Here is a 17,088-nt window from a genome sequence, read left to right on the forward strand (position 1 = left end):
TAATCTTACCTTTATTATGCCCTATTTACTTCCTTTTACAACAATGTTGCAGCTTCAATTTGTTTCACAATTCTATTTTGCATATTGCACATATTTCAACATGATATGGACAATGATGAAAATTTATGCAAGGAAGTTGTTGCTAAAGCATGTTTGAAAAGGAAGAACACCATGTGTGGTAAAAGTGAAAATAGACAGAATAGTACATGTCAATTTAAACAGCTTTGTCCTGAAACAAGATCAAACAAGTTTACACCATTGGTTAGTTGTATCAGTGTATGTTTTGTTAGAGAAGAGAATGTGTTGCGATAATTGATATATATGTGACTTATCCAATGGATATGGTTTGATGCAGTATTATTGTACATGTACTTCTTTTTTCATATTTATTTTTTTGCCAAATGCTTGCTTTCTTGTGAACTATAATGGTAGCTGAAAATGCATCCTTTAATATTGTAAAATTAAGTAAAGTTTTTGTTAATTTAGTTTTTATGTATTGGGGCTTCTATTTTGTTAGTCTATTTTGATTGTTTTTATTTCTGTTTTTTAGTTTTAGTTTTTGTTTTAATCATGTTTTCATCATGTTTTCTATATTTTTTTATGCTTTTTATGTAGGATACTAATCATACAAGGAAGGAGTTGACACCTATTTTTTCATGCATTGGTAGACAAAATGACAAAAGAAAAAGTTTGTGATTAGTGTATATTTAGATAAATAGGTAAAATGTCTCATTTTTTTTAATGCTTAGCCATTAGAATTTCCTATCTACTCACAAGTAAAATCATGGATCATAATCAAATTTAAGTTTAGGTGGAATTTTTTAGTGCTTAGGTATTAAATGTTGCTTTCTAACTCACTTTAGGTGCCTTCTGCTTAGTTTATTTTAGTTGAAAACATTTATTCGTGATTAGTTGTTTAAGTTTTATTGACCTATATTAATTGAATTATTCATGTACCATAGTAGATTCTCTGTTATAGAACAAAGTGAAAAAGAAGCTTATGTATGTCTCGTACTTTCTGTTGATATATTAGTCTTCAACTTAAGAATATTTTTCTTTGTTATTCTTATGATGCCTATATGTGTTCTTTCATCTCATCTTGGTATTTTCATTCCACTTTTTAAAGTGAGTTCATGATATTGGCTTTATAATTTATGCATGCATGGTTTTCAACGGTTTTTCAGGATGGTAGCACATACACTATGAATATGAAGAGTTGGTGTAGTTAAGATGAGTTTACCTATCATAGAAGCTAAATATCCAATGGGTGAAAGTGTGAGTAAACCTATTCGGCCTTCTAAAATCATGCACTTGCTAAGTTTTTTGAATATTGGAATACAAACTATGCTTATTCTCTAACTTTAGTGTCTTTCCTGTCTACTAGTATATGGTTTGAGTTTCAAAATACTCTCACTTTTCTTGAACTTTATTTTGTACAAACTTTCTATGACATGCTCTGTTTGGGAAAATTTATGCAAGTTCTAAAAATAAAGGGGATTTTTTTAAGTAATGACTTAAATTCAAGGGAGTTAGGACATAGGAGTAAACTACGAGTAATTTGTAGAAATTAGTTTTGGTGCATTTTGATTTAAAATATTTCTTATTAGTATGTAAATGTCTAGGTCCTTTTAACACCATTGAATCGATTGCATACAACATTTACTGATTTTTGTTAGAAGTCTTTATCACTTATGTTTCTGATTTTTTATTTTCATTTTACTAACTTCATAGGAAGATAAAATTATATATCATTTATTTTGGAGGCTTTTAGAGACAGTTTTGAATCTCCATTAGCGCATTTCTTTCTTCATATTTTCTTTTTCTTCTTTCCTTTTTTCTCTCAAGTTTATCATTTTTTTTCTTTTCAACTTCTGCATGAAGCATTTTGTCTCCCCACCTCTTCTCTCTACCAACATGCTCTGTGCTAGGTGAAGAAACAACCTTTCCTTCTCTGTGAACTAGATTGTTTTTTACCAAACAAATATGAACCAAATTCTTTATTCTTTTTTTTTTCCACATTTATGATGTTATATCTTCATTCATTCATTCACCAATAAGTCGATATCTATGAACCATATTTTTTTTAACTAAATAAATGTCACAATGGAACAAGCTTTTTATAGAGAATAGAGACTAAAGCTAATTTTGATGTAACAGTTAGGATAGGAATGGGCACGGGGCTTGGAATCATATTCAGACATCATGATGCACGCCAAATTTTGGCTTCAATTACTCATTTCCTCCGTCATTCTTACAATATTCGGGAACCATTGCCAACATGAATTTTTCAATATTTTACTTCTAGTAGATTGATAGCTGAATTACTTTAATGTCAATTTTCTTATTTGAGTCATGAATTACTTTATCTAGCTTTAATTTAATGTCTTTAATAGCTTTCATTAATTTTAGTTCATCTTTAATCTTTAAGTTTCTCAACTAAATGTATTTGTTGCATTTAGTTTCTCATCCTTCTTTAATGTATTGACTGCAACATACAAATTAAAAGTGTTCATGAAGGACAAAATTACCTAGAATAGGTCTAATAAGCAACAGAAAATGAGACATAGTGTTCAGCAACTAGTCTACTCTAATCTTTGAGGCTCCCAACTTAGTTTCATTTACTGAATTCAGTTGCTCAAGCATCTTTTCCCATATTTTACTTAGCTTTATTCTCTACCTTCAATTCCTAGACATTGTTTATTGTTTTAACCTCTAAAAGTCTAAACATTTTGATCTTAGCACTACTAGAAAATAGCCTTTCTACATCAGTTCTTTTCACTATTCTACATCGGTTATGACGCGTCATCGTAGCAGATGATGTTGAAAGTCACGCGTCCTACAACGACGATTATTTGACCGATGTAGAATACCTCATGTTTGAAGACAGGTGTCTTGTAAAACCTGTCGTACAATAGTGAACATTCTACATCGATTATTAGCATCGAACCGTCGTAAAATGTTAATCTTTCTAAACCATTCTACATCGGTTGTGCCTATAACCGATGTAGAATGTCATACTTTCTACATCACATGCTGTCAAAACCGTAGTAGTATCATATTTGACGATTTTTCTAATAACCGATGTAGAATGACGTACTTTCTACATCGTTTTTATCATCAACCAATGTAGAATTATTATTTTTTTTTGTGCTTTTTGTTCAATAATGGCAGTAACTATAGGTGCAAATATAATTATACTTAATGTCTCATATGAGACTTAATTCAACAATGAAATTATACTACCCTGATCAAAATTCTACAATGAAATTAATATACTATAAAAAATTATGCCATACAACTGAAATCATTATGCATAATTATATGGCAGCTTACACCTGCAAAATTTTTATTGAAATAAAATTATTACAGCTAACCATATGTATAACACGAGTGTTTGGTTGCTCAAAATCTCCTATCCCAATCTTAGAAAAGCATAATGAAGTTGGTAGAGGCAAAAATTATTGAGCATCATGTAAAGGGATTGATAACCTAATGGTCCTTGCTGGTCTTCCTGTCTCCTATGACTTATTCCATTATATCTTTTCCCTTGCCACAGTTTCACTACCTGCAATGTCCAAATAAAATGAAGGTTTACATTTAAAGCCACATATCCACGGATTTCTTCAACAACTTATGTCTAGATGTTTGGTACTTTGTCAGCATACCCTATACCTATTAAATAAAAACACTAGGAGAAACAACAAGGCTAATCAAATAAAAACATTTTCTCCAACCAAATTTCAACTATATATTCTCTCCTAAAATCATTCATGGTCTCCACTTAATAGCTTAAGCTTTAAGGAGATAAATCTACTATTGAAATTAAAAGGAATGATTCTATTTTAAAGGGAACTTCAAGAGAAAAGTGCTAAGACCTCTTTATTTGGAGGAATATAACCATTGAGTTTTGCCGCACTGAAAAAGTATGGATGACTCACATCGATCTTTTCATTGCTGCACACAATGAATATATGTATAAAGCTCCATTTTAGAAAGTGTAGATGCAATAGTAGACACAATCACACTGCTATAAAAACATAGAGCTTGATCAAAACTCAGAAAAATTCATGCAACATCCAAAACAATCCTCTCTGGTATGAGATACTAAAGTTATAAAGAAGCCAAAGCTTGTGACACTGACAACTACAGAAAAATTATGCTTCTGGGTTAGGTAAAACTACATGTAAAAGTTAATCAGAAGTATAGCGTCAATGAATTAGTTTCATATAATGCATATAATTACATAAAATTAAAATAAAACATAAATCTTAGCAGTTCTCTCAAACTGATTGATTTTTGTTTTGTTCATCACATGGCTCGTAACAAAGCTAGACGAAATCATGAAACCAACAAATGAGCTTGACTCATAACCAGAACTTAATGGCAAAAGAATGCTAGAGATGAAGTATGTTGCCAAACAAAGGAGGCAGAACTAATGATATCCCTAAACCCAAACAAAAATGGAGATTAGTCACCTGACATTCAGATCCCCAATAAACAAAGTGTTTCAAATTCAACCAGGATTACTCGACCATCTGGTTCATACTTTGAAGCTAATTACAAAAACAAGAATAAGAATTCATCAGCAGTAAACAAAACATGGATCAAAATCCCATGCACATATGTTAAAAACTTATTTCAAATAAATCCTCTAGTTAGAATGTTAGTCGTCATATGAACACTTAAAAAAGTCATGTGCATGAATCTTGACCATTCAAATATGATCTTATGGTCTATGTTTATTATTCTTATTTGTAACAATAAGAAAGAGTACTCACATGATATGCTATACACATAATAAGTCATGTATTTCTTTCAAAGAACACATTCAAATCACGACAAGATTATAAATTAGTAACATTTATATTGATTTTGTTAAGCAAAATAATAATAACACCAACAACAACAACATTAATTTTGAAATGAAGAATGCCACTTCTGAATCTCAGATTTTGTAGCCTCAACTTCATTCTGGAATATACAATGATGCAGGAAACGTTTTTAGGAAATTAATAAAAAGGTACAAATCAACCTATATGCAAAACTTTGGGGCAAGCTAGTAATGTTACTCAAGTCCAACAGCTTAAAGTCTGCTATGTGAATTATCTCTAATCTCTAACTTGTATATGGGCATTCTTCTATCCCACATCAATCATAACCATTGTTTGTGGGTGTATACTGACAAAGTTAACAGAAAAATTATAACTAAAGTACGCTTCCCTTAATAACATTAGTTCAAGATTTTCAAGCAAAAGCAAACAACATTATTTGTTAAAGGGAAAAAACATACTTGGCACGTAACAAGCATGTCCTTACAATTTTGAAGACTGCAAAAAACGAGAAAAAATTTAGGCACAAACAGAGCCATTAGCAGTAATACAAGACCAATCATCATCCTGTATATAATATTATCATTGCCTAGTTACATAGATGACAAACTGACTTTATTTAACACACGAGCAGAAGAACTCTAGAAACCACACCTCGGGCTATAAACTTGATAGTCAGTCCCTTGTGCTCTCTTTAATCCACTCTAAATATTTAAGATTGCCTCCAGTGATGGGTAAGGAGATCAACTCTGGCACACTGAAAAAAGACAAGAGGTAAGAAGCATGTGAATGCAGTATAGTTTTCCATAATTACATTTTAGTTCATTTACATGGATTTAATGCCTAAGTTCTTGAATCTTAGCAGATATATGGTTTAAGAATTCCTTCCACCAAGCTTTCTTTTAGGATCAAATAGTAAATTACAACTCAAACTTCACATTCTATGAAGCAGAGTTAAATTTTATTGCCAGGCTATTTACTAGATGTATTGGCCTTACTCATATTCATGATTAGTTTTGACATGCTCTATCAATGCCTCCAGAAGGGATTGCCTAGTCTTGATAATAAGAAGTTCCTCAGAATCAGTTTGGATCTGTCAATTTGCAACACAAAGTTGGCAAAATCAGGCTATAAAAATACTTTCAAATAAAACAAGAGCCTTAATGCATGCTAGAATAAGAACTTTTAATGTTATTATGAAAACATTATTAAACACTAGCAATTTGGATCTGTCAATTAGAAATCTATGAAGCAGAGACACCTCTCTCATTGTCTCTCATTTAAAGTGCTGCAGTATCAAACATGTTTCGACACTAACACATATTCAACACATGTTGGACACTCTTCATTAAGTGACTTATTAAAAAAAATATTTTTTGTCAACTCACACTTGAACAACAACCTCCATATATTTTGGACACTTGTTTGGACACCTTCATAAGAATGGAGGCATATAACAATTTAACATTAATATTTACTTTTTAACTTTTAGAAAAGTCAGTTTGAAATATAATATAAAATATTGAAAATAATGCCTCTAATTCTTTTTTGAGGCTCATTATCATAGAAAAAGATGTAAAACTTGGCAAGATTGGCTGGAAAAAGTGTATTACTTTCTTATATATATGATAATTTGATCTTGCTTTGGGATTTTTTGTTAGGAAACTAAGTGCTTACATTGTAACATAATGTATTTTAACATTCTTTTGCGAGACTCATTATCATAGGAAAAAGTTGAATATAAAAATATTGATTATCAATATAGATCTTTTATGTTACTCATATTTCATTTCATTTGAGTTTCTCCCTCCCACCCCCTCTCTCTATTTTTGTATGTGGCAGTGTTCTATATTGTAGGCATTAGTTGTGTTGGAGTGTCCGAGTCCATGTTAGAGTGTGCTTCACAGTTTGCAACACAAATCTGCCAAAATCAAACGACAACAAAACTTTCAAATTAATTTTCTTAAACAAGTTCATAAGAGCCATAATGCATGCTAGAAAATAAGAATTTCTAATGTTATAATGAAAAATTTTAAAATAAAAGTTTCTGTTACTACTAATGATTTAGTATTCAAACAACATTCTTTGTCAATGGAGGAATTGTAGGATATACCTTTCCCTCTCACTGGTACACTGATCCAATACCTGCAGAAGACATAATACATTGGGCTTTTAAGAGTCAAACATGAGATGCAACCTACATAGAGCTAGTTTGGATAATTTCTCAATAAGCACTTACAAAAGAAGGAAATAAAAAGAATCAACTAGGTAAAATGAATTAAATTTCTCTTGTAAGTTAGGACAAATTGATGTATCCTAACTTATGAAGAAATTAAACAAGTGAGCTTCTGAAAAAGTTGAGATGTATTAGTTTGATTTTAACTTTTGAGATAAGTTTGATTCATTTTACTTCCTTAATTCAATTTTTTTCTTCTTCTATAAATATTTACAACTGAAGTTCATCCAAATTTACTCATAATTAACTTGGTGAGAAAAAAAATTGACCCAAGACTGTCTCAAACTCAATCCTTTCCACCCTACCAGAACAATGGCAGTGGTGGGACATGGTCACACACACCATAAGCGAAACAAGTATATAAGCCCAGAGTGAAGATATATGTCAAGTAAGGGGATTCATTCAAGTCTTAGTTACATACAACGAATGCAAAAAGTAGTTCTGACTTCTAACAATGCATCTGGTAGATATATCCATAGGTTCCAATATAGCAATCACGTTTCACTAATGGATTAATAAAAAAAAGGTTCCAAAAGATTTTCAATTTGACCAATCAACTAATAAAATCACATTCGTTTTAGTGATTCAGGTGAACATAAAGTCCAAAAAAATGGAGGGCGTTTAAGAAAGCTCTCAAACTTTGCCTGACATGTCCACATGGCTAGAGTATTTCCTGTGCCACCTTGCAGAGATAGATGCAAACAAAGTAGCCCATATTCCCATAGTACTAGCGAAATTTTTAAACCAAGATGGAAGATCACACCTCAACACTCAAATCTTAATAGTCTTATAATTATGCAAAGTTAACCATACATTGTGGTTCATCCTCGCTCTCCAGAATCATTTATTTATCAAATCTAATCCAGGGACAAATCACAATAATGAATTGTTACAATAATGGGATTTCTATAAGTACCAATACCATTACAACAAATATTACTAGTATACACAAAGTTGGGTAGTGAGAAATTCTCACCCGGTACCCTGTTCACACAAGCAGCAAGCTTCTCTTTGACGATGCTTCCAGTCAACTTCTTACCTGCACAACCACCAACATGCGTCAAAATCAAAGAACCAACAATTCAAAAACCCAAACAACCAAACTCGGCAATCATAGGACCTGCTTCTTTGTTGGGAACAATGACATAGACAACAATACTCGGCACAATGGTGTTACTCCCTTCCATTCTGGTGCTGGAGTGGCTGCGAATACCCAACTTGGATTTGAAACAGAGGCAATTGAATTGAATTCAACAGAGAGATGAAATGCCCTCTCAAAGGCACTCTCCAAGGCCCTGCATACTTTCGGGATTCAATTTGTTAATAGCAACCATGATTCAAAAGTGGCTTATTTGCAGCTGGCTCATTGCCAGCACATCTAGCCATCCAGATTCGTTTGGTTGTTTGAGACCTGAAAACAAGCATATACATCAGGTCATTACCCAGTTAGTTTAGAAGGGATAGTGTGACATGTCAGAATTGCAACATCATACCTTCCCTTAAAAGCATTCATCTCTTTGAAGTTGGTACCAAACAAATGATTTAACAGTATGCTCTTGCCTGCCCAATGTATATTGTTATTGAATTGTTATAGACAGTCTAATTAAACCATATGGATTGAACCATATGTTCATTCTCTGCATGTCCAGTGAGGATGTTCGTGCTCTGGATCGATCATTGTTTTTCTCTGATGATTTTTGGAGAGACAATTTTTTTTTGTGTTCTTAAGATCATAAGGAGGATGTCCAAATATTTTTGTGTGAAAATATTAATGTCAACAATTTTAATAAAATCTAGAAAAGGATGAATGTTCTTTGATGTTCTGGGTTTTTCTGGGTGAATGTTGATACGGTTCTTCACTTACTAGGATGAATCTCTGTTGAATTTTGGGAAAAAAATATTAGGATGTTTCTGTATTTGTTTGATGCAGTTGTATAAAGCAATAAAGAAATAATAGCTTAAGCTTTTGCTATAAATGTGTGGCAGGAATTGATCCTACACATACGAGTTCCTCTATGTTGTTCTTTTATTTCCTCTAGTCTAACTTCATATAAAGAATTTTATAGTCCTTTGGAATTCCATTGAAAATCCAGTCCTCACTGTTTTTTTATATATATTACAGGAGGAGAATAAAAAAAACGACGAAATTACAAGCGGATTAAGGAGAGTTATGTATCTTAGTACTTCAAGGATGGGACCCAGCCATCCACATTAGGTGCAAGCACAAGGGCCAGCTAAAAAGAGGCAAGTAAATCCTTCCTCATTTTCTGGCTTACTTTGCTGATATGTATTCTATAAGATCTCATTCATTTGTTTCCTAATCACATTGTTTCTCGTATTTACATCATTGATAGTGACAAGGTTCTTTACACGTTATGATTATTTTTTCTATATATTTTTTCTGCGCAGATACCAAATATTTTGGACTGCACTTCTTAATCATGGTTAGGATCAGGGATAATAAATGTTGTTATGCTAGTAGGGAAACAAGTTGGTGGATTACATTAGGAAAAGAAGTTGAGAATGGAGAACATCTAACTTTCATCAATGCTTCCATCAGAAAATTACCACACCCCACGTAATCTGCCACCTATGCTCAATAACTTGGGGTGTTCATGAGTGTAATTGTTGCCTAGATTATTTTAACTTTTGAGTTCAGGTTTTTCTCACCAAGGATGCACAGGCTGCTGGACACTGCAGTGAGGAACAATTCATTTGATGAGATGTTCTTGCTAGTGGAAGTATAAAAATTTATTTATTTTTTATAAGATTTTTTAAAAAAATTCAGATGCATTATTTTTTTTTACATATCTTTATTTAATTATTCTCACTTTAAAAATTAATAAAAAGTAACTAAGTGTTTAAAAGGATAAAAATTAATAATTATAAAATACTGTTATAAATAATAGATAAATTTAATACGATGATGTAAATTAAATAATTTTTTTAACCAATCTGAATTAATTTGAAAGAGTTTTACGTTTAAGGAAAGAGGGAGAATAATTATTTAAATTTTATTTTGAAGAAAAATAAACACAAGAAACACAGCTATAGCATATTAAAAATAAAAAACAAGAAAAACGTGCGTGAAAGTTCTAAAATAATTTTTGAATAGTAATATTTAACGGACTTAGCCTTAGTTATCGTGAGTGCGGATTACAATGAAAATTAAATTTGGATTAGACGCTGACCACGAGATTAGACTCATCCTAAAACTGCCACCACCCCTCTCTCTCTCACACACTGCCATCTCACATCAGATATTATGTCTGTCATCTCACATCCACCAAATTATACTTTTTATTCTCCAGCTGTTCTGGAGTTGCAAAATACTATGACCATGTGTTATAATTAATAGCGCTACTCTTTTTATTCTCCAAAATATACTTTTTCAGTTGTGGATACATTGGTCTCAAATGACAGCAGATACAGAAAGTACAGCATGGATGAAATGAAGCTAGCATCGAACTTTTTTGCTTAGGACTTGATAATTGGTGAAGGAGGATATGGGAAAGTCTACAAGTGTAACCTTGATATCCCCCACATTATGGAGTAAAGGGTCTGCATCAGGACACAATCAACAAGAAAGAGGAATTTCTGAAAGAGGTCCTTGGTTTGCTTCAATTTTCTAGAAGACTATCTTAAAAAAAATGGAAAATGATAACAGTAGCCAGGAAGATACCAAGAATGAGCCCACAACTACAAAGACAAAGCCCAAACGTACCACATCAAGACCCTGCTACTTGAATGACTACGAGACATGACTCAAGGAAGAAGGCTCAAACAATTAGTTACCAAAGTAGTTAGGGTAGTTACCAAATTAGTTAAGACCGTTATTCGGTTAAAGAGGCACAATGTAACCACCCTCGCAGTGTATAAATACTTGAATAAATAATAAAGAAGGCATGCAAAAGGTTTACGTAACTCTCTCTCTCTCTCTATATTTCCTTAGGAGGCTGCCTTCCCTCGAAGTAGGGCCCATTCTCCCCCTTCTCTTCTTTCCCCACTCCCCTCTGCTCTTATCACTGGTCCGACCTGCCGCCGCTACGTCTGCCATGGCCGACCACGCGACTAGGAAAACCACTACCGATAGGCTCGAGGAGGCCATTAATCGTCTCTCCAACAGCCAAGCCACTCTTCTAGATAAACATGCCGACCTCTTTGATAAATACTCAGAACTCTCCGGCAAGGTCGACACGCTCCTCGATCATCTCCACCTACGGTCTCCAGCAAGGGAACACCATGGGTCTTCCTCTCATTTCCACCAGCGCAACTCTGTCAAGCTGGACGTTCCTAGGTTCGATGGCCGTGATCCTATGGGGTGGATCTTCAAGATCTCTCAGCTTTTCGAGTACCAAAACACTCCGGAAGAAGAACGAATAATAGTTGCCTCCTTTTACCTTGATGGTGCCGCGTTGAGCTGGTACCAATGGATGTTCAGGAATGGTTTTATTACTTCATGGTCCGGCTTCCTACAGGCCCTCGAGTCCAGGTTCGCACCCTCCTATTATGATGACCCAAAAGGAGCTTTATTCAAGCTTACGCAACGAGGCACAGTCAATGAGTACTTAACGGAGTTTGAACGGTTAGCTAACCGTGTTATTGGCTTACCACCACCTTTCCTGTTAAGTTGTTTTGTTTCAGGCTTAACACAGGACATACGGAGAGAAGTTCTGGCTCTCCAACCCATTTCACTCCCACAAGCAATGGCTTTAGCCAAGTTGCAAGAAGATAAGCTTCGTGATCGCCGACAAGCTCCACCACGAAACCACAATACTCCGTCAGCATCATACGCTCCTCCTACCCGAAAACCACACTCTACGTATGTTCAGAGAACCCCAGATGAAATGGCTCTCCGTCGGGAAAAGGGTCTCTGTTACAATTGTGAGGAAAAATGGAGCTCCACCCACAGATGTAAAGGACGTGTCCTTCTGTTCATCGCCGATAACCTTTCTCCGACATCAGATGAACCCATCTCTGAACCCCCCTTACTCCCACTCCCAGAACCAACACCAGCATGTCCCCCTGACCTTGACTCAACCTCAGAATTAACTCCTCCTCACGTGAGCCTTCACGCCCTCTCCGGCCTTCCCTCCTCCGAGACTTTTCGGCTTGTCGGAATCATCAACCACTCTCCCCTCACCATTCTCATAGATAGCGGAAGTACTCATAACTTCCTTCAGCCCCGACTTGCCCAGTTCCTTCGACTAAAGACTCAACCAACAAACCCACTAAATGTCCTAGTAGGTAATGGATCTGTCCTCAAGTGTGACCAAGTTTGCCATGATATTTCACTCCTCTTACAGGACCATCACTTTCTGGTCACGTTCCATTTGCTGCCTATCAGTGGGGCCGATGTCGTATTGGGCATAGAATGGTTAAAGCAGTTTGGGCCCATCATTACTGATTACACCACGTTTTCCATGAAGTTCACCCATATGGGCCAGCCCATTGAATTACACGCTGATGTCTCTACTGGGCCAACACCAATCTCAGCCCCTCAAGTAAAACGGTTACTACAAACCGGAGCCGCTTCAGCACTTTTTCATTTAAAGGTGATACCCAACCCACAACCCGACCCACTACTTCATCTTCCCCACCCGATACCAGCAGTCCAGGCTCTTCTCACCCAGTTCCATAACCTTTTCCAGCAACCCTCCTCCCTTCCTCCCCCGCGATCAATCGTCCACCACATAACACTTCTCCCTAACACCCCCCCAATCAATGTACGGCCCTATCGTTACCCACAGTTCCAGAAATCGGAGATTGAAAAGCAAGTCTCGGAGCTCCTCGAATCCGGCTTAATCCAACCTAGCATGAGTCCCTACTCATCACCGGTACTACTAGTTAAAAAAAAAGACGGAACCTGGAGAATGTGTGTCGATTACCGAGCTTTAAACGCAGCTACAGTTCGTGATCGTTTTCCGATTCCCACGATCGACGAGCTTCTGGATGAGTTAGGAAGTGCGACTTGGTTTTCTAAACTCGACCTCCGGCAAGGGTTTCATCAAATACTTATGCATGGCCCAGATGTGGAAAAGACTGCGTTCCGGACACACCAAGGGCACTACGAATATCGTGTGATGCCCTTTGGATTGTGTAATGCACCGTCCACCTTTCAGGCAGCAATGAATACCTTGCTAACGCCATTTTTGCGAAAATTTGCAGCTGTATTTTTTTATGATATATTGATATATAGCAGAACGTTAGCCTTACATCTACACCATCTCGAGCTCGTCTTCCGAACGCTACTACAGGGCCAGTATTACCTCAAAAAGACGAAATGCCTTTTTGCTCAGAAGCAAATAGAGTATCTAGGGCACATCGTATCGGGCCAAGGAGTCAAGCCGGAACCGTCCAAAATCCAAGCCATGGTGCAGTGGCCTACACCGTCATCAGCTAAGGAACTCAGGTCCTTCCTAGGACTTACAGGTTTTTATAGAAAATTCATTCAAAACTATGCTATGATCGCGGCCCCTCTCACTTCTCTCTTCACCAAAGATGCTTTCGAATGGTCTCTGGACGCTCAATCTGCATTTGAGAAACTGAAGACAGCAATGACATCTGCCCCCGTCCTCGCATTACTCGATTTCAATGAACCATTTACGATAGAAACCGACGCCTCCGGTACCGGCATGGGAGCAGTTCTAATGCAGAAGGGCCATCCTCTTGCATTCTTCAGTAAACAATTTGGCCCACGAATGATTCATGCCTCCGCTTACGTCAGAGAACTTCATGCAATAGTGGCAGCAGTCCGCAAATGGCGCCAGTACCTTCTGGGCCATCCCTTCACCATTTTTACCGATCATCAAAGCCTCCGCGAGCTCATGTCTCAGGTGATCCAAACACCTGAGCAACACTACTATCTTTCTAAGCTCCTAGGCTTCGACTACACGATACAGTACAAGAAAGGATCTTCAAACGCAGTCGCGGATGCCCTATCCCGGTCATCTCCCTCCGGCCAGTTCCTCCTATTATCAGTTCCTCACCTTGACTTCATGCATGACTTACGCAACACTCTCCTTTCCAGCAACGCATTCCAGGAACTGCTCACTAAGGTCCGTGACAAACCTCATGACTATCCTGACTATCGTATTCACCAGGGACTCATCCTCTTCAAGAATCGCATTTGGCTCAATAATGATCACCCATCAATACCCAACCTCATGCTCGAGTTTCACTCCACTCCGTTAGGAGGACATCTTGGGGTGACTAAAACCACTCACCGATTAGAGTCCAACTTCTTCTGGCCCTCACTACGAAAGGATATTAAGCGCTTCGTTAAGGAATGCACCATTTGTCAACAAACAAAGTCCACCACACAACGCCCTGCCGGACTTCTTCAACCTCTTCCACCACCCACCGGAGTCTGGGAAGACATCTCGATGGATTTCATAACCCAACTACCCTCCTCTCACGGTTATACTGTTATTCTGGTTGTTGTAGACAGATATTCGAAGGGGGTCCACCTTGGCGCTCTCCCGACAAACCATTCTACCTTCAAGGTTGCTTCCTTGTTCATAGATATCGTCTGTAAGCACCACGGGTTCCCAAAGAGTATTGTTTCCGATAGGGACCCGATCTTCCTAAGCTCTTTCTGGCGTGAGCTTTTTCGACTCAGTGGGACACGACTCCGCATGAGTACGGCTTACCATCCCCAATCCGATGGTCAAACCGAGGTAATGAATCGAGTTCTTGAGCAATACCTGAGGTCATTCGTTCACAATCAACCCGCTACCTGGTATCGCTACCTAACAATGGCGGAATGGTGTTATAACACCTCCATTCACTCCAGCTCAGGAATGACACCATTCGAGGTCATCTACGGCAAACCGCCCACCACACTTCCTCAGTACCTTCCAGGAGCTTCTACCAACGACGCTGTCGACTCCATGCTCCACTCACGACAAGAAATCCACCGAAAGCTGCAACACCGTCTTCAGAAAGCACAGAATTCCATGAAGAAGGCGGCAGACAAACACCGCCGTGACGTCAACTACAATGTCGGCCAATGGGTCTATGTTAAATTGCGCCCCTTCAGGCAACGCTTCGTAGCAGGTCCCATACACCCAAAACTATCTAAGAGGTACTTTGGGCCATTCCAGATAATTGAACGCGTAGGACACGTCTCGTATAAGCTGGAACTACCCGAGGCGGCAAGGATCCACCCCGTCTTCCACTATTCGTTACTACGCGAGCATCACGGCCCTCCACCACCCCGGCAAGATACTTGGCCATTAGAATTCATAACCCATCAGCCTGTCCCACGTCCCTTGTGTATTCTGGACTCTAAACTCGATACATCATCATCTCCGCCAAACAAACTCGTCCTCGTACAGTGGACGGGCCAACCCCCTGAGGACACTACCTGGGAGCCATGGTCAGAAGTACGTAACAATTACCACCTCGAGGACGAGGTGGTCCTCGCGGGCGACGGTATTGATAACAGTAGCCAGGAAGATACCAAGAATGAGCCCACAACTACAAAGACAAAGCCCAAACGTACCACATCAAGACCCTGCTACTTGAATGACTACGAGACATGACTCAAGGAAGAAGGCTCAAACAATTAGTTACCAAAGTAGTTAGGGTAGTTACCAAATTAGTTAAGACCGTTATTCGGTTAAAGAGGCACAATGTAACCACCCTCGCAGTGTATAAATACTTGAATAAATAATAAAGAAGGCATGCAAAAGGTTTACGTAACTCTCTCTCTCTCTCTATATTTCCTTAGGAGGCTGCCTTCCCTCGAAGTAGGGCCCATTCTCCCCCTTCTCTTCTTTCCCCACTCCCCTCTGCTCTTATCAGAAAACCAGCACTTCCTTGGTTATTTCAATTTCGTATAGTTTTTGAAATGGCTTGTGGGCTCTCTCAAAGCCAGAGCCTATTGTTCTTTTCGTTAATCTTTGTGCATATTTTTTCCAATTAAGTTATTAAATGTGTCTGTTCAAAAAATATGGAATTGTTGAACCAATAATGAAGAGCAGCTTATTAGAAATAACTTTGTCCTAATGGGAGAGGGATCATCAAATGCAGAAACTGCAGAGTGGAACACTAGATGTTCCACAGTGAATTATGTCTATGACTATCATCATTATCAGTGGCATCATATGCAAATAGAAGGAAGTGTACACAGTGAGCGAGGAAAGTATAGGAATAGGTATGGAACAAAAACACAAACTTCGTCCAATGCCAATATTTGTAAGACTAAAACTAAAAATACCAATCCAAACAACAATAATAAAACCAACATATCGAGCGTACCTTAAAGTAACCACTTTCTGCAGGTTATTTGTCCTCGATCGCTATGTATTGAGCTGCAGGAGATTGAAAAGTAAAAGCCATTCAAAACCCTAGTTTCATACCTTGTTCATGGTACTAAATTAAAACATGAATAGACAGAGGCTTTCATCACATTAATAATGCAGAATGCTTTCAATAGGATATGTTATCAATAGGAAATGTTAGTATGGAAAATGAGGATGAAGCAAGAATATATATCAGTTGTTTGTAATTATTCACTTTATGGCTACAGTTGAAGAAGAGGCAGTGACAATAGATGCTAATGATTGGTGTCATATGAGTAACACACGGCGAGGGACTGATCCATATCATTAAAATTATAACTTTTCTTAATATAATATATATTTATAATTACAAATTACACTCACAATTATACATTTTGTTAATTATTAATTAGATACTTTCAAAATATAAATCATTTTATTATTTTCTTCTTATCATTTAATTTTAATTAAATTTGGCATAAACAGTTTAGGTAATGTATATTTATAATTCAACAGTTTGATAATAAAAAAAATTATATAAAATTATTAATAGTGTAATAATAAATTTAAGTTAATTGATATAATTTTATTATAAAATTTAATTATATCAATGTAGCTATTAAAAAGTATTTATTAATTATTTAAATTTTAATTGTATAATAATAAATATAATCATAATACACACATTAAAATACTTATATATATATATATATATATATATATATATATATATATA

General features: G+C 36.6%; 1 pseudogene; it reads right to left on the bottom strand.

Annotated features, from left to right (window-relative positions):
• Positions 1–3,307: 3,307 nt before the first annotated feature.
• Positions 3,308–16,620, bottom strand: LOC100808147 (protein CutA 1, chloroplastic-like; annotated as a pseudogene).
• Between the last annotated feature and the right edge of the window lie 468 nt (positions 16,621–17,088).

This window comes from Glycine max, chromosome 7, assembly GCF_000004515.6.
Source record: "Glycine max cultivar Williams 82 chromosome 7, Glycine_max_v4.0, whole genome shotgun sequence".
Classification (NCBI taxonomy): domain Eukaryota; kingdom Viridiplantae; phylum Streptophyta; class Magnoliopsida; order Fabales; family Fabaceae; genus Glycine; species Glycine max.